This window comes from Dromiciops gliroides, chromosome 5, assembly GCF_019393635.1.
Source record: "Dromiciops gliroides isolate mDroGli1 chromosome 5, mDroGli1.pri, whole genome shotgun sequence".
NCBI classification, from domain to species: domain Eukaryota; kingdom Metazoa; phylum Chordata; class Mammalia; order Microbiotheria; family Microbiotheriidae; genus Dromiciops; species Dromiciops gliroides.
Window position 1 is genome coordinate 182,087,711 of NC_057865.1, and position 27,022 is coordinate 182,114,732.

General features: G+C 39.3%; 1 pseudogene; it reads left to right on the forward strand.

Moving 5' to 3' along the window:
• Positions 1 to 25,906, forward strand: part of LOC122728879 — a 35,694-nt pseudogene extending 9,788 nt beyond the window's left edge.
• The last annotated feature ends 1,116 nt before the right edge of the window (positions 25,907 to 27,022 follow it).

Sequence of the window (27,022 nt, forward strand, 5' to 3'; positions counted from 1 at the left end):
ATGGGAGAGAAGAGGTATCAGTGTGTATAACAAACTGAAGGTTTACAGAAGTGTTGTGCTGACTACACTGTTATGTGGCCATGAAACCTGCACAGTCTATCAACACCGTGCCAGAAAACTGAACCTTCTCCACTTGAATTGTCTCAGGAAGATCCTAAAGATTACTTAGCAAGATAAAATACCAAACACTGAGATTCTCTCTAGAGCTGGACTGCCAAGCATTCAAACTGTATTGCAATTCCTGTAGGCTGGCCATGTAACCTGAATGCCAAAACCATGTTTACCCGAAAGACTGTTTTACAGAAAAATCACACAAGGTAACCATTGACCTGGTGGCCAGAAGTCTAAGCTCTTTTTTGTGAGGCAATTGGGGGTTAAGTGACTTGCCTAAGGTCACACATCTAGTAAGTGTTAAGTGTCTGAGGCCGGATTTGAACTCAGGTCCTCCTGACTCCAGGGCTGGTGCTCTATCCATTGCACCACCTAGCATGGTTTTTAGGTAGTTCAATAATTTTTGACTTATTTCTCTTTAATCTATTTTCCAGATCAGTTGTTCTTGCAAAGATATATTTTACATTTTCTTCTATTTTTTTCTTCTTTTGTTTTTGGGGGGGTTTTTTTTGTTTGTTTTTTGCTTCTTGATATTTTATGGGGTTATTAGCCTCTACTAGCCCAATCTAATTTTGAAGGAATTGTTTTCTTCATTGAGCTTTTATGCCTCCTTTTACATTTGGCCAATTCTGCTTTTTAAGGAGTTGTTCTCTTCATTTGAATTTTCTGTGTCTTTTACCATTTGGCCTATTTTGTTTTTAAGATGTTATTTTCTTCAGTGTTTCTGTGCCTCCCTCACCAAGCTATTGACTCTTTTTTATGGGCTTCTTGTATCACTGTCATTTCTTTTCCCAATATTTCCTCTACCTCTCATTTGATTTTTAAAAATCCTTTGTGAGCTCTTTCAGTAATTCTTTTTGTTCCTGATACAAATATAAATATAAATTTAACTATTTCTTTGAAGCTTTGGATATAGCAGTTTTGATTTTATTTTCTTCTGAGTTTCTATTTTGATCTTCACTGTTACCATAGTAACTTTCTATAATTAGGATCTTTTTGTTGTTTGATCATTTTTCTGACCCATTTCTTGACTTTTAACTTTATGTTAAAGTTGGGTTCTGCTAGTGGGTTGGATAGGGCACTGTCCCAAGCTTCAGGTTTTTTATGCTGCTGTTTTCAGAGCTAGGTCTGAGAGTCTGTAAAGACTCTTCCAAAGTGGTGTCATCTAAGGAGAGGTGTGTTCACTGCTTTCTTGGTCTGTGCTCTGGTCTGTGAGTAACTACAAGCACTCTTTTCTGCCCTGCAACTATGACCGGGGTCCCCACTCCCTTGCAGCTATAGGCTCTGGTGACAAAATGTTCCTCTTCACCCTGGACCCAGATCCATGTATCAGCATTGCAACACAATCCTATACTTAGTGCTAGCAAAGAGACCCTTATAATATCCTCTTGACCACTTATCTGGCCCCCTTATTGTCTGTGGGATGAGAGTTCTGTATGCAGCCATTGCTGTTGCTAATTCACCCCTAAGGCATGCTGCTGGTTTACCAGGGTGCATCCTGTGAAGACTACCTCTTCATAGTCATGCAAAATTGACTGAGAGGCATGAATACTACAAGATCATGGTTCACTTATTGTTTGTTGCTTCCAAAAGAAAGACAAAAAGGAGAGCTCGTAAAGCTGCATTCGTTTTATTAATGATGAGAGCCCTTAAACTATGTGTTTTTTTTTATTTTGATACTACAGGATTCCTTGATGCAATAACCAAGATATCTTTGTTCAATAATATGATTCTCAATATTAAGTTAAGAATAAATAAAGAGAAATATGCTTCCTCTTGTTACATGTCCAGCTCTTTTTCTAATTGTTTTATGATGTACTTTACACTGATTCTGAGATCACTTAAAAGAACTTTTCAAGGGGCAGCTAAGTGGCACAGTGGATAAAGCGCCAGCCCTGGATTCAGGAGGACCTGAGTTCAAATCCAGCCTCAGACACTTGACACTTGACTAGCTGTGTGACCCTGGGCAAGTCACTTAACCCTCATTGCCCTGCAAAAAAAAAAAAAAAGAAGAACTTTGCAGTTTCCAGGGGAAGTATCATTTTCCTCTGATCCTCCTATTTAATTCTAGATCCAGTACATTATGTTTTAATGTTTTTATTATGAACTTAACAAACATAAGCAAACACGATAATGTCCAAAGAACAGAAAAACATGCGAAACTGTAATGCTCTATTAAATTCATTGTTTTGTTTTTATACATTTACCATGTTAATTCTATTGTTATCTTTGTCTCTTTCTGAACTTTCTTCTGCTCTCTCTTTTATGTTTCAAATGTTTCATTGTACTTCATTCTTTCCCTCTTGTTTATGTAACTCTATTATTATGCTTCTCTTCTCCAATAACTCTCCTCCCCACCGTCCTTCTCTTTAATAAATAGTTAAAGTTAAGCAAAACAAATTCACACTTTGGCCATGTAAGATGTTTGTCTCATTCTGTACCTCTAGTCCACTACTGGTCTGTCAAAAGGTGAGAGCATCAGGGCAGCTAGGTGGCACAGTGTATAGAGCACCAGCCCTGGATTCAGGAGTACCTGAGTTCAAATCCGGCCTCAGACACTTAACACTTACTAGCTGTGTGACTCTGGGCAAGTCACTTAACCCCAATTCCCTCACAAAAAAAAAAGGTTAGAGCATCATTAATCTTTGGAAGTCATGGTTGATCATTGCATTTATCAGTATTCTTAAGTCTTTCAAAACTGTGTTCACTTACGTTGTTTTAATCGTTAGAAGATTGTTCTAGTTATACATACTTCATACTTCATAGAAGCAAGCCAAGGTTTCTCTGAATCTCTTCTTTTGATAATTTCTTATGACATAGTAATATTCTATTATTTTAATAAACTATAACTTCAGCCATGTCCCAAATAAAGGGCTGTTTTGTTTCCATTTCTTTGATATAGTGTGAAAAAACCACTATAGATATTTTTGTACATATGAACTGTTTCCCTATTTCTTTTATATTTTTGAGTTATAAGCTCAATAGTAGTTTTTCTGGATGAAAAAGTATTCATAGTTTGAGGATATTTGGGCATAGTTCCCAAATTGCTTTCTAGAAAGGCTAGTGCAGGGTTGCACTCATCATTCTATGTCAATCAGTACTCATGTATTCCTTTACATATGTAGCAGCAAGCAAAGCCACTTTAGCTTGGGTGGAAGCCAGCTTACATTTATTTCTGTGTTTATTCTGGTGTTATTGACTTCTTGGTTTTCTACTTTTTTTGGCATTATGCCATATCCGCAATTCTTTCTTCTGTTGTAGACTGCATCCCCCAAAGTTTTGTTATGTTGTTTCCTTTTATTTTCTTTGAACATTGATTCTATGACTTGTTATTTGACCCATAACTTTTAGAATTTAATTTTTAATCTTTATTGTAACTGGTGACCTTTATGGATTGTCATTTTATTTTGGGGGTAGATTTTACACTAATGGATAAATGTTTAAGTTTTTCATACAAATTATTTCATATTCTGAAAATAGATATATTTCATCCATGTACTTTTCCTTGTATGAATAATTAGGTCAAACTTGTTTGAATGAATAGTCAGCACATTTAAGGTGAAATCGGCAGGACTTTGGTAACAGGTTGAATGGGGGGGCAGGGGCAGGGGCAGTGAGAGATGGCAAGAAATACAGAATGACTTCTAAGTTGTGAGCCTGAGAGACTGGAAAGGTGGTGCTGCCCTCTATAGTGATAGAGAAGGTAGGCAGTGGGGAGGTTTTAGGGGAAAACATAATGTGTTCTGTTTTAGAAATATTGAGTTTACAATGTCTACTGGACATCCATTTCAAGTTTCTGAAAGGTAGTTAGAGATGTGAGATTGGTAGTCAGCTGGGAGATTACGGTGAAAAAGGTTGATCTGAGAATCTTTAGCATAGAGATAATAATTAAATCCTTAGAAGCTGATGAGATCACCAAGTGTAGTAACATAGAAAGAGAAGAGCAGAGGCTGCCAGGACAAAACCCTGAGGGACACCTACATTTAGAGGGTATGACTTGTATCCAACAAAGGAGATAGAAAAGGAGCAATCGGATAGATATGAGGAAATCCAAGAGAGAGGGTGTCCTGAAAACCTAGAGAGAAGAGAGTATCAAGGAGGAGTGAGTTATTAACAATACTCAAGGATACAGAGAGGTAAAAAACAATGAAGATTGAAAAAATGGCCATTGGTTTTGACTACTGTCATAGTTCCCAATTTATTATGGAAACTAAGTGTTTGATAACCATTGTGATTTTTCTTATGGTAGTTTATACACATTTACTCAACTTTATGAAATTGTGTATTTATGAATTTTATTAATTGTGTATTCACTGTTGATGTACTTTTCTTCTCCACTCCCCATTTTTCAGTGTCCAATAACTTATTTAAATAGGTCAGATTGGAGTGGTTTAACCACATGTCACATATCTTTCTTATTTAAATTTTTTCTTCTAGTTTCGTATAATTCTCTTTCCTTTAAGAAGTCAATGAATCTAGCTGGTACAATTGGTATGGATAATAGGATACTGTGCCTAGATTCAGTAAGACCAGAGTTTCAAATCCAGCCTCAGACACTTGCTAGCTGGTAACTCTGAGAAAATCACTTAACTCTGCTGCTATCAATTTCCTCAACTGTAAAATGGGGGTATAGTTCAATGTTGTTGTGAGAATCAAATGAGATACTATTTGTAAAGAGCTTAGCACAGTGCCTGATACATTGGAGGCCACTTAATAGCTGCTGGTTTTCTTCCTTCCTTGTATAAGCTCTAGTGACTCTTACACCTTTCATACATTTTAATTACTCTTCTTTACATTGCTGTCAATTCTCAAGCATGTCTTCCCTTTAACAAACCCCTCCCTTGTAATGAAATATAATTGAGTATATTGACTAAAACAAACATTATGCCATCTTTACATTTTTTAATTAGGATCAAAGCTCTAAAGCTGGGAAGTACCTGAATAGCCATCCACTTCAGTCACTTCCAAAAATAGAGAAACTGAGGCCAGAGACATGAAGTGCCTCAACATAACCCTCTGACTCTTCTCACATTTGTAGGTAGAATTGGTCACAGATTAAACAGTACTGTCAATTCCCTGCCCTGTGCCATTTGTTATTTAGAAAAGTTTGGATAGACACATGCAAGTCTCAGGAAAGTCATTTAAACACCAATTCCTTTTTGTATGTGAGGAATATCCATGACCTTTGTCAGCATTTTAGACAGTGTTAAGAATACACAAAGATCTTCCAAAAATCACTTATCCTATTTTCAATACATTCATTCAAACACACCAGTGAAAAATATTTATCCTGATTTTACGTCAGTAGTATACACATTTCAGAAAGCTGGCTCCGCTATTATATCCTTTCTTATATATACACAGTATTAATCTTTACAGTGTCTCTGCTCTACATACTAATCCTAATATTTAAAGGTACAAAGGAAACATTCTTATATTCTTAAAATGCCTTTTGAAACTGAAACTGGCAGTCAAGCTTTAAACAACAACAACAACAACAAAAACTTGTTTTGAGTCTTTGCAAAGTGTTTTTTTGCTAATGAGGCGTTTCAACCCTTGCACCAAGAACATGAACTTCCACCAAGAGTCTGCATCTATTTGAGAGAATGCTTGTATTATCTTCATGGTTCTGTTTGGAGAATAAAGGCTTTGTTCTCGAATTTGGGGACATTCCTAAGGGAGAAAATGAACCCCTAAATGGCTCAGCTCTCACCAAGAGCCCTCTCATTCTGATTGAAATGTTTCTGTTTTGGAAGAGGAACTAAGAAATTAAAGGGGGCAAGGAATGATGTCAAGACTTGATGTGAGCAATCTTCTCCTCTCAAAGCACAAACCCATAGTAAATGTAGTCCTATTTCCATGAAATATGCCCCAGATCTGGAACTGCTATCCATGCTGAAATTCACAGTGGTGTTGTACCTATTGTTTAGAGATACGATTTCCCATCCACCCCCCAACCTTTCCTCTAAGATTGGAGGTAGGAAAGAAGATTCCCATACACAGTAGAAGAGTTAGACTGACTATTTAAAAGAGTTTTCAGGATCTCTAACTTAGTATCTAATTGGGGATTTCTAATTTGTTCTTTTTCTAGCTTTTTAAGTTGTATGCCCAATTCATTAATCTCCTCTTTCTCTTTTTTATTCATGTAAGCATTTAGAGCTATAAATTTTCCCCTAAGCACTGCTTTGACTGCATCCCATAGATTTTGGTATATTGTCTCATTATTGTCATTCTCTTGGATATAGTTATTGATTGTTTCTATGATTTCTTGTTTGGCCCATTCATTCTTTAGAATGAAATTATTTAGTTTCCAATTGATTTTCATTCTACTTTTCCCTGGCTCTTTCTTACATGTAATTTTTATTGCATCATGATCTGAGAAGGATGCATTTACTATTTCTTCCTTTCTACATTTGACTATGATGTTTTTGTGCCCTAATACATGGTCAGTTTTTGAAAATGTGCCATGTACTGCTGAGAAAAAGGTATATTCCTTTCTATCCCCATTCAATTTTCTCCAGACATCTATCATGCCTAACTTTTCTAGTAATCTATTCACCTCTTTCACTTCCTTATTTATTTTTCAGCTAGATTTATCTAATTCTGAGAGGGGGATATTCAGGTCCCCCACTAGTATAGTATTACTGTCTGATTCCTCTTGTAACTCATTTAACTTCTCCTCTAAGAACTTGGATGCTATACCACTTGTGGCATACATATTTAATATTGATATTACTTCATTATCTATAGTACCTTTTAGCAAGATGTAATTTCCTTCCTTATCTCTTTTAATGAGATCTATTTTTGCCTGCACTTTGTCTGAGATAAGGATTGCTACCCCTGCTTTTTTTACTTTAGCTGAAGCATAATATATTCTGCTCCAGCCTTTTACCTTTACTCTATGTTTATCTCTCTGCTTCAAATGTGTTTCTTGTAAACAGCATATTGTAGGATTCTGGTTTTTAATCCACTCTGCAATTCACTTCCGTTTTATAGCAGAGTTCATCCCATTCACATTCACAGTTATTATTACTGACTGTCTATTCCCCTCCATTCTATTTACCCCCTTTGTACTTTCCCCCCTTCTTTCACCCTATTCCTCCTCATCAACGTTACTATAGCAAAAAACAAAACAAAACAAAAAAACAAGCTTTTTTATTAGCACTGAAGGTCACTAACCACCATCATGTCTCTACCAAAGAATCAGATGTTCTTGATCTGGAACTGTCTCTATTCTCCACCAGGAGGGTGAAATTTGTTCATGGAGAATAATAATAATAAATAGAATGTTTAATGTGCTTTTCAGTGGAGCCATGTAATATGTTATGACAGCATTTGCACATAGTGAAAGCATTCACATCTTAAGCCTACTTCACGCACAATTGTAACTTGTTCACTTCAATAGTGCCATCTACATAAAAGCATTTTCAGCAAGTGGGCTACTGAAATTTCTCTATCTGATTTTTTCTGTTATATATCACTTTGTTGCATTAGTGGAACCCTAAGGTGCATTAACTTGCTCCACTGTGATCTCTGTCAAGTTGATTTTTCTGACAGTTATAAGGAAGGCCGGTCTGTTTCCAAATGCTTCCCTATCTATTTCTTTGACTCTTAGGAGTAGTTGCATGACACTGACCAGAGCCTAATTCATAAATTTTTCATAGTTCCTTCCAAGCCTTTTCAAATATTATGGTACTCTCAGTGCATAATACATCCTTTCTCGATATCCCTTGGCAAGCATCACTTCCCTAATCAACACAGCATAGAAAAATGGGCTTTCATAGGGATTTCTTCATCTCATAGGATCTTTTTCAAATGATGTGAAAATATCTCTTTAACTCTTTAAATATACAGCTAATATATGCCAAGGGACAAAATGAGGCTGGTGAATTTGAGCTTAAATCCAAAAAGCAAAATGAACCAATGGATAAATTCAATAATAGTAGTTCAGTCTCCACTAGATGAGACACAATGAACATGAAGCTATTAAGGAGAAAGCCAATGGTTGTGTATGTCAACAGACATAATGGCATCCTAAAATCAAGATGGATTCCCACTACTACCAGTGCCAGGTGGTAAAGGCCAATGACACAACCTCAATGAGTAGGCAATCATTAACAAGGGGCCACTAGATGGTACAGTAGATACAATGGAATATAATAGCTGAGGTATTTAGAAGTTGTGTGATACTGGACAACTTCTCTGAGTCATTTTCCTTATCTTTAAAGTAAGGAGGTTGGACTTGAATGGTCTCTCAGGTCCCTTTCAACTCTAAATCTAAGAGCTTTTGAATTACAATCCATTTGGTAAGATGGACGTTGGGGAGAGGGGGAATAAACAGATAATGCCTGCTATGTGCTAGACATTGTGTTTAGTGGTTTACAAATGTTATCTCGCTTGATCCTCACAATAACCCTTTGAGGCATGTGCTTCTATTAGTAACATTTTAGAGTTGTAGAAACTGAAGCAAACTCATTAAGCGATTTGCCCAGGGTCAAACAGTTTGTATCTAAAGCTGGATTGAAACTCAGGTCTTCCTGACTCTAGGGACAGCTAGGTAGTTCAGTGAATAGAGTGCCAGACCTGAAGTAAGGAATACATCTTTTTGAGTTCAAATCTATCCACAGACACTTACTAGCCATGTGACCCTGGGCAAGTCACTTAATCCTCTTGCCTCAGTTCCTCATTTGTAAAAACGAAATGGAGAAAGGAAACCATTCTAGTATCTCTGCTAAGAAAACCACAAATAGGGTCACAAAGAATCATATGTGACTGGAATGACTGAATAATAACTTCTTGAGTCTAGGCCCAGCACTCTATTCACTGTGTCACCTGACTGCCTAAACTAAGATGATTGGGCTTTACCGTCCGCCCTGCCACTGTACCCCAAGTTCCACTGGACCTTACCACATCCCCTAAAACTACACCTTCCCGATTCCTCAAGCAACATTACTTCATCTACTACAGGACCCTGAGGACCCCCAAGGACTTGCTATCTACTTTGCAGCTTTGACCCTAGGAACAATAGACCCTTCCATCTGCCCTTCATCTGGGTCCTCCTACATGTCTCCACCAATTATGTGAATTCCTTGAGTAAAGGGGACTGTCCCTATTTCATAACTTGTATATTGCTTGAAACATATTAAGTCTTTAATAAATGATTTTTCATACATTCCAAAAGCCTGGACATATTGATCAGTATAGATTATTCAAGGAAATAATAGGAAACAAATAACTGTCACAGATTACAGAAATTTGACAACCACCCAGAAAGACATGATTTGGTGGTCAGAATCATACACCAGAAGATCACTATCTTTAATAAACTAATGGACAACAAATCCATGTACTACAAATGCAGGTTTCAAAATATCTTTCATAATTCACCAAATACATTTTACTGGAATTGGAGCATTTTCCCAGACAAAACTGCTGCCCACAATCATCTGGACACAACATTAATCCATAAAAATTTAAGAGCAATGTTTTTAATACATGTTGCCATGTCAAATACTAATAATTGCCAAGCTAAATGGAATGAAAAGTTTTCAAAATATAGACGCCTAAGCAGAAGAAACCAAAACTGTGTAAGAACAGGATGAGGTACACATCCTCCCTGTGGGTCTGTCTGCTACTGGACTTGTTCTGAAGATGAATTCAATGAGTCTACAGAAGATGAACTGACATCATAATCCTTTTATTCAGTTACAAAAAGCAGTTATTTTAACCTCCAGTGTTATAGTCTGAAGAATTTTCAATAAATCAACTTTTAATAAATAAATAATAATAACCATATATCAATTGAGATCAATTGTTTAGGACTGTTCCTTCTTTACTTAATTAAAAATTATGAGAATGGGATTATTATTAGTAATATAAATAACGATAATCACTAACAACATTCATTTCATGCTTTATGGCTTCTAGAGCACTTTCCTCCTAACGACCTTATGAGATAAGTAGCATAAGGATTATTATTCCTCTTTTGTTGATGAATAAACTAATGATACTCCAAGATTTATCCAAGGTTATATAACTAGCAGTGTCAGTGGTGGGATTTCAATTTGGTTCTCTTGGCTCCATTTCCAGAACTCTTCACTACTGTAAGATTGTGACTTAAGACTATAAGCCCTGGAGGGAACTGTGAGACTATTAACAGGACACATCTACTGGCAAATGAAGTAATAACTGCCTCTAGCAATGTTATGATATAACAGTGGTCTTGTCACAGTGGAAACCATATGCCTAGAAGCGAATATGGCCTTCCTTGAAGAAAGTCACTAATATTCATTTCTTATGACCTCTCTCTGTGACCTAAAAGATACTTTGGGACCAACCATATGTCTGATTCCTTTGACCTTAACAATTAAAATATACCAATATCAATAAACATACATCTCTACATTTAGAATCTTTGCTGGTTTCATTCTGATAAAGTTGAAACCAGATATAGCAGAACACAACTTGTATTTAAATGGACAACCAAAGGGTGATGGGTTTTGGAGCATGGGGGAGGGAAGTTCTTTTCATTTGTAATGGGGAAAAGAAGAGGATCAAAAAAGGGATGAAACAGTGATTAAAGCAGATGAGAAATATATAACTAATGATGGAGAGAAGGACACTGTCCAATTTGGTTTCTGTTATATATCTGACAAGGACAATGATCTTTGGACTAAAAAAGAAGAAAATGGGACTTGAAATCAAAAGTAAGTAGAAAAATAAATTCTTATAAATATAGGTATATTATTATTACATGATTTATTTTAATTACTCTCCAAAAATGATGGAATTATAATTTGGGAAGTCTATAATAGGAACAAAAACCCATTATTGAATCTCTTGTATCTGGCACTTTGGCAATGGGTTGCTATAGATATCAGAAGGAAGAGATAATTAGGGAAGTCAGATTATGGTCTCATATTATCTTGGATATAAAATAAATAATAAAAATAAATTGAATTCTTATAACATTTAATTCAAAATAAAAAATAAATTATTCTCTTTCTTCATTCCCATTCATTGCCCTAATACAGGTGCCTTAAGGGCAGGAATCATACATTGTTCATCTTTTTATACATTAAAGTTCTTTGCCTATGCTTGATACTCAATAAATATTTGTGACTGAATGAATGGAAAATTACAAATCAATGAAAATTTTTATGAACCTAATGTCTCAGGGTTCCCTGAATAAATCAAGAGTTATATTTTATGATATCCTCTCTCTCTTCACCCCTCAAAAAAAGGTTCCTGTTCATATTTCCCATCTTCTTCATTTTCTAGATTATGTATCCAATAGGTATAAAAATAGAACGGCTTCAAGAATACCTGCTGTAAAAGTGTTTCTTAAATATTACAATCTATTATTCATGTTCTGTTTGTTTGTGAGGCAAAGGGGGTTAAGTGGCTTGCCCAGGGTCACACAGCTAGTAAGTGTCAAGTGTCTGAGGCCAGACCTGAACCCAGGTTCTCCTGAATCCAAGGCTGGTGCCCTATCCACTGTGCCACCTAGCTGCCCCTTTATTATTCACATTCTAGTAGGACATTTGAAGGGGCCAGACACATTGCACTGTGTTGTTCTTCTTTCGTCTCTGGTATACATTCATGATCAAGGACATTGCTGGTCTTGTGTTTTGAAGCTTCCTTGAGACTCATTTGCCAAGGTTCCAGATCTCCAAATTTGCCTAAAAGGTGTACAAAAGTCATCTTAAACCCTAAAATCAATATTCTCCCCCAATGGAATGAAAGGAGATAGTATAACCTATAATGTAGTAAGCTGTGGGTTTTTCCCCACTCTCCACTTTGGTCTCAGACTGAGATTACTTGATAAAACAGAGGAGAGGATTTGGGTTAAAAATTTAGGCTTTATTACAAATAACTGTGGTTTATTAAAGTAACTTTGGACTTTGGCAGAGTCTTTGTTCTTTTGATTTCCTTTTGGTTAGCCACATTTAAAACCGGATTCTTAACCTGGCTTTTGTGAACTTGAATGGGAAAAAATCGCATCTTTATTGTTGCTAACCTCTAACTGAAATTTAGGATTTCCTTCACTATGAATGTAGGCAACAAAACATTATTTTGCAGAGAGAGCCATAGGCTTCACCAGACTGCCAAAAGGGTTTATGATACACACAAAAAGTTAAAAATCTCTGATTTGGATTCAGCATGTCATAGTGAATAGAGAGCTGGCCTTGAAGCCAGAGAGACCTGAGTTCAAGTCCTACCTTTGACACATACTGGCTGGGTGACCCCAGGCAACTTAAACCTTACAGTGCTCTAGTGACTTTCTAAAACTCTAATACCATAAGATGCAGAGAAGGTGCCAACCTGAATGGGTAGAAGGAGTTTCCTCATCTGGGAATCCTCTATACCAATGAAATCACTGCTCTAGTCCCTATCCCTATCTCTAAGTTCCAGTTAGTCTAAATGTTGAATAGGATACTTCTTTGAGACTATCCTAAGAAGTCCAAGCAAAATTGAGGATGGTAATATGGGAAGGGAGATTAAAGTCATTTGACAAATTATTATTTTAAAGGAATTAACTTGCACAACAAAACTTGAATGTGACCCATTCCCTAGAATGCTTGCAAGTGAATTTGTAAAACAGAAGACTAGGAAATGCATTGGGACATCATCATTTTGTAGTAAACTGATGTAGCTCAAATTTCAAGTGCCACCTGGTGGCTGGCAAGGATATAGCACTCTATAGTACCACTTTCTTGTCCTTCCTTCTTGAAGAGGACCATGACATCAGGAGGTGATGTCATGACTTGCAGTGAATTGGATTTAAGTGAGGGAGGGACGTGCAAGGTCACAAACCTCAATCTCTCCTCCAGAGCCATCTGGGTCCAGTGGCAAGATATATATGAGAACAACAGGAGATGGCTCTGGATGTTTAAGGAAATTTGGGTTAAGTGACTTGCCCAGGGTCACACAGCTAGTAAGTGTCCGAGGTGAGATTTGAACTCAGATTCCCCCAACTTCAGGGCCAGTGCTCTATCTACTGTGCTACCACATGGAGAAATGACTATGCCTGTTCAGGTCATGTGCCACATGCCCCAAATATATCATATGGAAAAAATGATCCAAAATTTTATATATATATATATATATATATATATATATACATATATATAAAGAATAAATGAAATACTTATGTAATCTGTTGCCAAACTGCCTTTAGTTCCATAACAAGCCAAGCACAACATTTTTCTTGCACTCTTCAGCCCCCTTTTACTTCCTTGACTTCTGCTCTAGTCATTGGCTTCATCCTTCTCTGACCAAAATCTGGACTATTACATTGGGATCTTGATATTGGATAGGTGAATTGTCTTGCCTTAAACATAGGCCATCGGGGCTGCTAGGTGGCGCAGGGGATAGAGCACCGGCCCTGGAGTCAGGAGTACCTGAGCTCAAATCCGGCCTCAGACACTTAACACTTACTAGCTGTGTGACCTTAGGCAAGTCACTTAACCCCAATTGCCTCATTAAAAAACAAACAAACAAACAAAAAAAACCATAGGCCATCAAGAAATTTATGACAATTCCCAAATCAAGCTACTGCAATATAATCCCCTTCCCTTTTCCAACTGTATTAGTTTCCCTAATAAAGTATAAACCTATCAAGGGCAAGAACTGCCTTTTGGCCTTTTATCTGTAGTACCAGCACTCAGGACAGTGCCTAAAGCATAGCAAGGGCTTAATGAATGCTTTTATTTGTTTGTTTTGCTTTTTTTTTTCTTTTTTTTTTTTTGCTGGGCAATGGGGGCCAAGTGACTTGCCCAGGGTCACATAGCTAAGCAAGTGTCAAGTGTCTGAGGCCAGATTTGAACTCAGGTACTCCTGAATCTAGAGCTGGTGCTCCATCCACTGAGCCACCTTGCTGCCCCCAATTAATGCTTTTTAATATGTTTATTCATTCTTCAGTGATGGTAACAGCATCAAAATGGGCAGGGAAGTTGCTAAGAATCACACACTTTCAAACCCATATATAAACTTTAATTCAAGGGTTGTTACACTAAATATGACCAATAAGGAAGGCACTACTTGTAAAATTGATTCATATCAGTCATGACATTTTCAGTACAGATGTAACCAGAATAAGGAAAGAAGTTGCAGCTAAATGGGAGGAGGCATCACAAGTTGTCTGTGAAGAGGGAAAGTCCTGATTTTATCATGCTTCCAAAAGTAACAAGAAATAGTATTCTATGGGACATTTGTTCATCTCAAATGCATAATAAGTAATTGTAAAAAGCCCACATGGAAAAAGATGAAAAATCAAGCAAATTCTATGATAATTTGATAAAATCCTCCTAACTAAATAAACATATGCTTCGATACTTGATGACTTCAATGCAAATATGGGCACAGGAGAAGATGGCTGAAAAATGTTGGAAAATATGGTTCAGAAGTAAGAAGTGAAAGAGGCACCAAACTTGTAGGTTATATGAAAAACAAAGTTTACAATATCATGAATATTTCCTTCAATAAAAATAGAGATAGAGAGTGGATTTCATTACTATATTGAATTTGCAAATTAAAAAAAAAATCTTTCTTTACCAATGCTGCTCTGCACCTCCTTTGCCCTTATAGACTTAGAGTTGCCTGGAGCACTGAGAAGTTAAGGTCACGTGACTATTATGTGTTAGAAGTGGACCTTGAATGCAGATAGATCTTCCTGGCTTTAAGACACTCCTATGTATCCATTCTGACACACTGCCTCTCTTTTTAGAAAAAAAAATACTAGATATGGAAGTAAAAAATCATATCACAAAAGATGATATTGGTAATATTTCAACAGACAGGAAATGACAACAGGAATTATTGCTGAGCCTAACTGTGGATCTACAGTCAATCCACTGATTTTTTTTTTTTTTGGTGAGGCAATTGGGGTCAAGTGACTTGCCCAGGGTCACACAGCTAGTAAGTATTAAGTGTCTGAGGCCGGATTTGAACTCAGGTACCCCTGACTCCAGGGCCGGCCCTCTATCCACTGCACCACCTACCTGCCCCAATCCACTGATTTTTAGAGCAAAAATCAAAACTTGTATAAGTTTGAATGAAAAAAAAGTGAGATAAAGACATAGCATGCAATAAAACAATGCTATCCTGAGCTATTTAAATGTCAATGACACTATTAATAAAATAGACCAAATAAGCACAATATCCCAAAACTACATGACGATCTCAATGGGTATAGGAAAAAAGACTTTGATAAAATATAACACATTTATGCTAAAAACCCTACAAAGTATTGACATAGAGGGACTTTTTAATATTAGAGTCCCTAATAGATAAGTGGTCAAAGAATATGAACAAATAGTTCTCCAAAGAATTGCATATTATTCACAATCACTTTTTAAAATGCTCCAAATATAATGAGAAATGCAAATCCAAAAACCCTGAGTTTTTACTTCATACTGTGAGGTATAGAATGATAGGCACACTTATACATTGTTAAAGGATCCATGAAATGGTAAACCATTTTGGTTTTTGTTTCTTTGTTTGGTTTTGGTTTTGGTTTTTTTGGGCAGGGCTATGGGGGGTTAAGTGACTTGCCCAGGGTCATACAGCTAGTAAGTGACAAGTGTCTGAGGCCAGATTTGAACTCAGGTACTCCTAAATCCAGGGCCGGTGCTTTATTCATTGCTTCACTGCACCACCTAGCTGCCCCACCAAAATGGTAAAACATTTTGGAAACCAATTTGGAATTACAAAAAAAAAAAAAAAAATGATCACTAAAATGCCCGTGCCCTTAATACCAGAGACTTCATTTCTGAGTTTATACCCAAAAGAAGCCATTGATAAGAAGAAATTGCATATATACTAAAAAATATTTATAGCAGAACTTTTTGTGATAGCTAATAATCAGAAATAAAGTAAAAATCCATCAGCTGGGGAATGGCTAAGCAAATTGTGGTACATGAATGTAATAGAATATTATTGTGCTATAAGAAATGATCTGTGTGATGATTCAGAGAAGAATGCAAATTCTATATGAATGAATGCAAAGTAGCCAAAGCCAAGAAAACAATATATTGTTGCCGTTGTACAGTTGTGTTCAATTCTCATGACCCTATTTGGGTTTTTCTTGGAAAAGATACTGGAGTAGTTTGCCATTTCTTTCTCCATCTCTATTTATACATGAGGAACTCAAGTAAATAGGCTTAAGTGACTTAAACGGTCACAAAACTAATAAATGTCTGAGGCCATATTTAAATGAATGAAGTTGAGTGTTCCTGATTCCAGGGCCAGTATTCTATCCATTGTGCCACCTAGCTACCCAAGGGGGAAATATATATATATATATATATATATATATATAGTAACTATAGTAATGTCAAAGGGGAAAAAACTACATACGAAAAACCCCATAGTAAATGTTATTGTTGTTTGTCATTCATTCTCAAAAAGGACCATGACATCAGGAGGTGGTCATGACTTGCAGTGAATTGGATTTAAGTAAGGGAAGGCTGTGCAAGGTCACAAACCTCAGTCTCTCCTCCAGAGCCACCTGGGTCCAGTGGCAAGATATACATCAGGACAACTGGAGATGACCTTGGATGTTTTGAGGCAATCAGGGTTAAGTGACTTGCACAGGATCACACAGCTAGTGTTAAGTATCTGAGACTAGATTTGAACTCACAACCTCCTGACTCCAAGGCCAGTGCTCTATCCATTGTCATCTAGCTGCCCCAAAGAAAATGGAATAAAATTATAAACATCAAGCATGACTCATAAGATATGAGAGATATGAAAGTACATCCCCAGCCCAACCCTTTCTGGAGGTAGGAGATCCACAGATATTACATATTGCACAAGTTTTCAGACTTTTTCAATGTACTGGTTTTTTTTTTTCCTCCCTAAAAATACTATTTATTATATTAGATGGTTCTCTGGGATGGAACGGGAGAGATTTTTTTAAGTAGCTATGATAATATAAGAAAAAGAAGATATTAGTGACACTAAATAACAGAAATGTAATGACACTAAAATCAGACACTGACAAATTAGAAATTTAGCTAATATATAAATCAACAATAAGAACCTAAAGAACCAAAAAGCCATCTTACTTAGGAACACTAAATGTACTTGCCAAGTGAAGTGATTTAGTAGCCAAAGACAATACAAGCTTAGAACATAAATGTGGCTTTTTAAAATACTATGGGAAAGAATAATGGATGATTATGAGAAGTAGCATCTCATTAAGCAGCAGAAAGAGTAGATGAAAATACAATATAAAGAAAGCTGGGAAGAGACTTAACTAAACAAAGCCATTCTAAAGGCATTTGAGGATGTAACAAATAAGGACAACAAACAGATGAAAGATGAAAAAGATCTGCAAACTCGCTCTTACGTGGTGGCAAGGAATTGGAAGTTGAGGGGGTGCCCATCAATTGGGGAATGGCTGGACAGTTGTGGTATAAGAATACAAGGAATACTATTGTGCTGTAAGAAATGATGAGCAGAGGAGTTCAGAAGAACCTGGAGGGTCTTGTGTGAGCTGATGATGAGTGAGATGAGCAAAACCAGAAGAACATTGTACACAGTATCATCAACATTGAGTGCTGATCTACTGTGATGGACTATATTCTTCTCACCAATGCAATGGTACAGAAGAGTTCCAGGGAACTCATGATGGAAGAGAATCTCCAAATCTGAGAAAAAAAAAAAAAGAACTGCAGAGTATAGATGCTGAATGAACCATACTATTTCTTTTGTTTTTGGTGCTGTTGTTTTTTTCTATTTTGAGGTTTTTCATCAGTGCTCTGATTTTTTCTCTTATAACATGATTAATGCAGAAATTATGTGTATATATATATATATGTATATATGTATATATATATATATATATAACCTATATTAGATTACCTGCTGTCTAGGGGAGGAGGAGGGGAGGGGAGGGAGGGAGAAAAATCTGAAATTGTAAAGCTTGTATAAACAAAAGATGAGAACTATCTTTACATGTAACGGGAAAAAAATAAATACTTTATTAATTTTAAATAAATACATTCTTCTTACCAACAAGGGTATTTGAGTCATAACTTTTAAGTACCAACATGAAGGTTCCAGATGTGCTTATGAAAGAAATGGAAATGTAACTAATGGAAAGAAAGATGGTTCACTAATCACTGGCAGTTTTCACTAGAAGGAACATTCTCTTGGCTTGAGCCAATACTCTAATATCAGGGATATGCCTAAAACCCTGAGGAAGAGATGGCAGTCTATGTCTGGGACTCAAGTTGTCTTTGAGAGTTGGGATAAGGATCCTTAGGCTTTATAAACTTTACATAAGTGTCAGAGGTGGAATTTGAACCCAGATATTCCAGGTTCTAGACTCAGCACTATATCTACTAGGCCATGATCTCTTAAATGCTTTATAAAAAATAAATTATCATCAAACAGTGGAGTGGGATATTGTGTACTTTTCATCTTTCATTCCATTATATGATACTAAAGATGTATTCTGCTGTGAAAAGTTCCTTGTGAAGTTTTTTTGGGTATGAAATCTACTTCTTTCTAATACTCTCATCAAGTAAGACCTTGTCAAGTACTCAGATTATTTTCATTTAAAATTTTACATTTATAGGAAAGAAGCTGTATAGGTTGGTAGTTATTGATATTTTCTCAGTTGTCTTTTTGTGGGCAAAATAATAAGGCCTGAGATTTCACATAAGTATTTGTTGCTCTCCTTAAGTATCTATCTCTCGGTGTTCTAATAATTGTGGTCCCTCCAACAGACTTCTTTCATGTTTTCTTATTCTATTCCAGATGCTTTCTCCATCTTTCAGCTCACACAAGACCCTCCAGGGGTCTTGTGTTTTTGTTTTTTTTTTTTTGCAGGGCAATGGGGAACCATTGTCTCTTAAACAATTAACATCTGTTTAAACAAAGAATATTTACTAAGCAGATATAGTAAAAACAGAAATGTGAAAATCCTTTCCCCTATACTAACTTGGTCCCTAGGAATGTGGGCTCAAGCTTAAAGCAGTTTGTTCATAGCATTCATACTACCAAGTTCACTTTCCAAATGTGGCATAGCTGATGGATAAGTTACTGTCATTTTATCTCAGCTGTCTTTATTCATACTTCTATCCTGGTTCAGACAGGTATTTCAGAACTTTTCTCTTCAACAGCCATTGCTGTATGCAAAATTGGCATAGGCTCCAGCTCCCAGACCTCTGGCTAACTCACTCTCCCAACCTTTCAAAACTCATGAAGTTGCAACCTAGTCAAAAAACTCTTTCACCTATGGGTAAGAAAGAACAAGTTCAAAGTGGCAAATTACAGAGGCAATGTTCCAGCTTACATGTGGGCCTGGAAGATTAATGTAATGGAGCCTTTCTCCCCATTCAGAGATTTACAGCATGTCTTGCCTTGATCACATCCAAGAAATAAAGGAGGAAATTTGGCCAAGTTATTTTGTAGGCAATACCATTTCTGGCTCAGTAGTCAACAAAAAGGCTGTTTCATTACCACATTGTTAACAGACTATAAACAGTAATAGTTTGCATGCTCTGAAACTCACATAGGGGATTTCATCATCCAACCATAATGCATATGCTCACGAGAGCTTTAGGTGGTCAGTCTTTCCATTTACACTTACAAGTTCTGTGACTCTGGACAAGTACTTACCTTCTTTTAGTCTGTTTCCTCATATTTAAAAAGAGGAGAGTTAGACTAAGTATTCTCTAAGGTCCCTTCTAGCTCTAAAACTATGATTCTGTAATTTGGTAAAGCAGAACACTGTTTTAAAGGCCCTTCCTCCAATAAGGTGTGTGCCCCATACATGTCAAAATTTTACAAGATTTTGAAAGATACAGCAATAACAATGACCTTGCTAGTGACCCCTATGCCACTAACATCAAGCAAAACATAGACCAAAAGATAGGCCATTTGCCAAAGATACTTGTCAGAGTTGCAGAAAAGACCCAGCACAGAGTCCATGTCAAAAAGGGATTCCTAGGAGATGGTGAAATTCTCCAGATGTTCCGGTTTACAGAGACATTGTACAGATTTCATCAAGCCCCCAGATACCGCATAGTCTCCTAAATGAACTCTATGATGCACCAAGAAAGTATAGCTTAACTATCCAAGTAGAAAAAAAAAACCTAATAAAGAATGACTATAGTTCAGACTATGATATGCAGTTGATGAGCATTCACACTAGTCGACTTGCTTTTCCTCAAACACATACTCCACCTCTCATTTCTGTGATTTTGCATGGCTGTTCCCCACACTTGGAATGTTTTCCTTACTTACCTCATTGTTTTAATCCCAGATTTCCTTCAATACTTATCTCGAATGACATTTTCTACAGGAAGCCTTTCTTGAGCCCTTCAGCTGCTAAAGGCCTTTCCCTATAAAGTTACCTCCCACTTATTCTGTATGTATTTCATGTAATTATAAATATATTATAACCATTATATATAATGTATATAAATATATCATATAACTTATGTGTATACATAAATTATATTTATAATATGCTATAAGTGATTTATAACCATTAGAATACAAATTCTATGAGATTAGGGACTGTTTTTTGTCTTTGTATCATTGACACTTAGCTGATCACTTAGACATAATAAGTGCTTAATAAATGTTTGTTGATTGATCGATAGGTCTTGGGTGGGTTTGGAGGGAGAACAAATTTGTTATTTCATCAGTACAGAAAATGTCTTAAGGAAAAACTTTCTCTACCAGTGCAGACTGGTATCCAACAATGATATCAGCCCAATGGCTCTGCAGACCTTCAGTTTGGGAGGGTAGTTTAAAACCTCTTGTCTCCCACACTTTCCTTTGGAAGCTCCCAAATACTGAGCTAGCTCTAGTGATGTGTCAACATCCTAACCTATGTGGACATCCCTGGAAAATATATTGCTAAGGTAAGTGAACTTATCCACAGCATTGAATATTTCTCTATTTGCTGTAACCAGTGGTTCCACGTGTGAGTGGGGTGGTGTTAGCTCTGTTTTCTTGTTGCTATTGTCAAGTTAAAATGAACACAAGAAGCAGAGAACTAATTCATACTCTGTTCCGTATCAGCCTCATAGACTACAGTGAGTGCATGATCATCTGTGAAAAAAGATTTGCACACCAATTCTACTTCTGCTTTAGTATGGCTTGTAGTCTTTTCAAGATGAATAATTTACCATCAGTGCAGTAGCTGACCTTGATGCCCCTTTCATCATCACTCAAGGTGTCTAACAACATTGCTGAAAACATCATGCTAAAAAGCATGGAAGCAAACAAATAGCCCTGCTTCACTTTATTGGTTACTAGAAAAGAGTGAGAGCATTTTCCATTATCCAGAACCTGGGCAAGCATGCCATCATGCAACTGGTATACAATATTGATAATCATCTCCAGGTAACCAAATTTGCCATAATCTTCCATGAGGCTTTATGAATGACAAGGCCTTTGTCAGATCGACAAATGTTATGTACCCCTGTTCTGCTCCTTGTATTTCTCTTGGAGTTGTTGGGCAACAAATACCCTATCAACCATTCTTTAGCCTTTTCTGAAGTCACACTGGCTCTTGTGTAGATGACCATCTTCAAGGTAAAGGATCAGTCTATTCAGAAGAACTCTGGCAAAAATCTTGCTGGTGAGATCCAATCATGAAAATGGTGGAGGAAATGCAGTGACTTTCTGAGCTCTTCCCAAGACCCACCCCCCAAATGCCTTCAAATAATGCAATAAAATCATTCCTATAGCAGCAGAACCCGCAAAAAGACAGGGTGACATAATTTTCTAGCCAAAGACAACTTTGAAGGTTGGTGTGAATGGTCTGTTGTACCAGGGTGAGAGTGGAGTATGTCAGGCACAGGCCCACGCCAGCACAGACCCAGACCCAGCCCAGCAAACCAGGAGTAAGCCCCTGGAGCCTCTGAATCAGAAGCAGCAGCAACTATTTCTAGAACTCAACCCACAGATGGTAAGGGGGTCAAATAATTGACCAGAAGGAGATTACAGGGATCTCTTTGCTAGCACTGAGGTAGAACTCTGTTGTTTTGCCCATACTTGGATCTAAGTAACAGTTTTGGCAGTGGTCCCAGGAGGCGGAGGAGTGCAAGAACACAAGAGCTTGCATCAACAGTGCAGCAGGACTCTCTTCATAGTTCAGGGCAGAAAAGCAGACCTATGATTGCTTGTAGACCAAAGCACAGGCCAAGAGAGTAGTAAACATACCTCTCCTTAAATCATACCACCCTGGAAGAACTAAAAACTTACAAATTCCTAAAAGTATCTCTAAAAACAGCTGCACACAGCCCCTTGGGACAGTGCACCCTTCACCCTGGAAGCAGTGCCCCCACTTTAACAAAGAGTTAAAAGTCAAAGAAATAGGCTGGAAAAATAAGCAAACAGAAAAAATGCTAACCGTAGAAAGAAAATAACTCCTTGAAAATAGGATTGAGCAAATGGAAGCTAATGACTTTATGAGAAATCAAGAAACAATAGAGCAAAAACAAAGGAATGAAAAATAGAAGGCGATGTGAAATACCTCATTGGAAAACAACTGACTTGGAAAATAGGTCCAGGAGAGATAATGTGAAAATTATTGGGACTACCTGAAAGCCATGATCAAAAAAAAGGAGCTTAGACATCATCTCCAAGAGATTGTCAGGGAAAATTTCCCTGATATTCTAGAAACAGAAGGTAAATTAGAGATTGAAAGAATATACCAATCGCCTCCTAAAAGAGATCCTAAAAATAAAACTCCCAGGAATATTGTAGCCAAATTTCAGAGCTCCCAGGTCAAGGAGAAAATATTGCAAGCAGCCAGAAAGAAACAATTCAAGTATTGTGGAGCCACAGTCAGGATAGCACAAGATTTAGCAGCTTCTACTTTAAAGGATTGGAAGGCAATGGAATATGATATTCCAGAGGATAAAGGAACTGGGATTACAACCAAGAATCACCTATCCAGCAAAACTGAGTATAATCCTTCAGGGGAAAAATAGCAATTCAATGAAAGAGAGGACTTTCAGGCATTCTTGATGGAAAACACCTGAGCTGAATCGAAAATCTGATTTTCAATACATGACTCTAGAGAAGCATAAAAAGGTAAACAGGAAAAAGAAACCATGAGGGATATTGAAAGGTTAAACTGTTTACATTCCTACATGGAAGAAGAACTTTCTCATATTAGGGCAGGTGGATGGAGTATATTTAGACAGAGGGTATAGGTGGGAGTGAATATCAAGGATGATACCTTAAAAATTAATTGATTGATTGATTAATAAAGGAAGTAAATGAATAAATGAATGAACAAATAAATAAATAGAGATTGGCCTATGAAGAAATAAATAAATGATGAATAGATAAATGAATAGATGCATGAATAAATTAATAGATAAATGGATTAATTAATTAATATAAGGCGTGAGAGAGGAATTCACTGGGATAAAGGAAAAGGGAGAAGCGAAAATGGGGTAAATTATCTCACATAAAAGAAGCAAGAAATACTCATACAGTAGAGGGGAAGATGGGGGAAGTGCTGGGGAGTGATGTGAACTTACTCTCATCAGAATTGGCTCAAAGAGGGAATAATATACACATTCAATTGGTATAGAATCTATTTATACCCGGCAGAAAAGTAGGAGGGGATGGGAATGGGGGCTGGGGGCTTATAAGGGAGGGCAGATTGGGGGAGGGGGAAGCAGCAGAAACAAACACTTTGGAGAAGGGAATGGTGAAAGAAGATAGAAAATAGAGTAATGTAATGGGGCTTTGGGACTCCCCCAGAGGCCCCTGCTGAGCCTGGTCTGACCTTTCTTAAGGTCAGCCCAGAATCAGGAGTTACCTCACTCAAAATCACACCTACCTGAAAGCCTTGTTCCCATCATGGGGTGTGTTCTCCTTCTCTGACATCAGCACATTCTACTCATAGATCGCCCTCAAAATCCAGTGAACCAATAGAATCAAGGGATGCTGGCCAATTAGCTTGGGTCAGTGTGTAGGGACTGCCTCTCTTCTGTACCCACAGGTAGCTTCCACTCTGAGTGGCAGAAGAACTTCTCATTTTGGCCTGAGACTCCAAGGTGGTGGGGAGCCTGGTTGTAGGGTATGTAGGGCTTCTGAACTTTCTGAACTCCACATGTTCTCTCTTTACTAATATTGAATATACTTTAATAAAGTATATTGAATATATTTTGATAAATGCTTAATGCCCAAAACTGCTGTAGTAGCCTCTAATTTCTAAGTAACAAACATATTAGAAACCCCTGTTAACCCCTACACTTGGGACAGTAATAGGGCCACCACATATAGTTTTACTTGTCACAATATTCTATGACCTAGTAATACCACTACTAGGTCAGTATCCAAAAGAGATTTTAAAAAACCCAAAAAAGGGGCTTTCGGTCCTGTCCACCCTGTCGGTTGAGTGGGAACGTCGGGGCCGGAGGCCCGCCAGAGCCGCCGCCCCCCCTCCCAGCACCCGCCTGCTCTCCCTCCCCCCTGCTCTCCTTTCCCCTCCCGGTTCTTGCCGTTGAGGCTCCGGGGTCTGGTCAGAGATGCCTTCGGAGAGCGGGGCTGCGAGCCCGGACGCAGCAGCGGTGGCGGCGGCTGCAGCGGCGCCCCCGGCCCTGGTCACCCCCGCGGCAGCCCCTCCGCAACAAACGAGATGGGCTCAGCGCGGAGCGTTGCTCCAGCGCCCCACGACGGCGCTTCAGCCGGTTGAGCTGGACGCAGGGTGCAGAGACTGGACGCCCTCCTGGCGAGGAGGTCCCCATCCAGGCCGGGGGCAACTTCCCCACGCTGACCGTCCAGCCGCGCCAAATCGTGCAGGTAGTCCAGAGCCGCCTGGAGCCGCTGAGGGTCCCTATCCCACAAGCATCCGCCTGAACGGCTCAGCTGCCAGCCACATCTTTGCACCAAGACAATGGCCTGGGCTACAAGGATGTGGATCTCATCTTCCGAGTGGACCTCCAAGACGAGGCCGCCTTCCAGCTGGTGCGAGACGCAAGTGCTGGCCTGCCTCCTGGACCTCCTTCCGGCTGGCGTGAACCGGGCCAAGGTCACGTCGCAGACCCTGACCGAGGCCTACGTGCAGAAGCTGGTCAAAGTGTGCACGGGATGCGGACCGCTGGAGCCTCATCTCCCTGTCCAACAACTGCGGTAAGAACGTGGAGCTGCGGCGCCAGTTTGAGTTCAGCGTGGACTCCTTCCAAATCATTCTAGACTCTATGCTTTTGTACAGCCAGTGCTCCTCCACCCCCCATGTCTCAGGCCTTCCACCCCACGGTCATGGGCTAGAGCCTGTACGGGGACTTCGATGAGGCGCTGGAGCACTTTCGGCACCGGCTGATCGCCACCCCGCAATCCCGAGGAGATCCGAGGCGGGGGCCTGCTCAAGTATTGCCACCTCCTTGGTGCGTGGCTTCCGGCCCCGCCCTGGCACGGATGCCCAGGCCCTGCCAGCGTTACATGTGCTCATGCTTCTTCATCGACTTCCCGGACTTGGGCGAGCAGAGCGCAAACTGGAGCTCTACCTGCATGCCCACTTTGTCGGAGGCTCGGGCCCGGCCTGCTCTGCCTGCCTGGTGACCCTGCACCGCGTGGTTAACGAGGAGCACTGTCGGCCTCATGGGTCACGAGCGGCGACAGACGCTGGACCTCATTGCCATGTAGGCCTTGCGGCCTTGGCCTGGCACTACCAACCCACTTCCTACCCTGGCAGTGACGGGGCCACCCCTTCCCTCAACTACTATGTGACCCCCCCCCTCCAGCCGCTGCTGGCTTTGTGGCCACTCATCTTTACCCGACCTGGCTGCCTTGTAAACTGAGCTGAGAGGGGTGCAGTTATAGTTGGGTTGGGGGGGGGGAATCTGTCCCCCCAACCCCAGCAGGCTCCAGCAGTCGCACACTCTGGCCTATTTGCTGTTGGGTTGAGGGGGGGTGTGGTTTGGTATGTCTAAGGAGTTGGTTTCTGATCAAGCCCAGCCAGAGGGGGCAATGGGGGCCGCAGCCTGGGGGGTGGGGGAGTTATTTCACAGCGTGGGTGTCAGTCTAGTCCTCAGTTCTGTTAAGTCTTGTCAGACCTACCCCCAAGCAGGACCCCATCCTTCCAACTGTGGCTCACCCCCTCCCCCTGCAAACCAGGCTCCCTGCCCTCCAGAAGAACAAACTTGGGCTCCCCCCAAAATGTGCTTTGGGGGAAGAACAACTAGAAGCTGCTCAGAGCCAAGCCTGAGGAACAAGGGGGGAGGGTGGCAGCAGATATGGGGCTGACAGGTGTGTGTCCAAAACAAGGCATGCCTATGAGGGGTTGGGGGGGGGGGTGAGAAATTTCCTGTACAGGAATCTGGCCATGTTGGAACAAGACTCAGATGAGGGAATTTCTGTGTAACCTCCCCTGGGGCTACTGCTGGGTGGCCTTGATGAGGGCCTGTCACTGCCCGTGAGTATATGTCAGGTAGGCCAAGACAGGCCCTGGAAGGAAGAATTTGGGGGGGACGGTGGGGTGTGGGAGCCAATGAAGAGATTTGCCAGCTTGGCTTTTGAAGAACTTGTTTAGCTATGTGGGCTGGCATGCTCAGAGGGCATGATGCCAGCCTGGCCTGGGCAGGCTCAGCTGTGGGCCTCAACGCCAGTGCCAAATGTTACCCCCTGGTGCCCTGCACACAGCAACCTGGGTTTCCTCCTCCCCCAAACTCTCCCCTCAAGAAAGACCTGACCCTATGGGAAACTGGCTAGAGATCTGGCCATAGGAAGAGATTGGTTATTATTATAGGGTAAGACAGAGCAGGGACAGTAGGTGCCACAATGGATAGAGTGCCAGGCCCTGGAGTCAGGAGGACCTGAGTTCAGATACTAGCTGTGTGACCTTGGGCAATTCACTTCACCCTGTTTGCCTCAGTTCCCTGATCTATAAAATGAGTTAGGAAAAGGAAATGGGCAAACCACA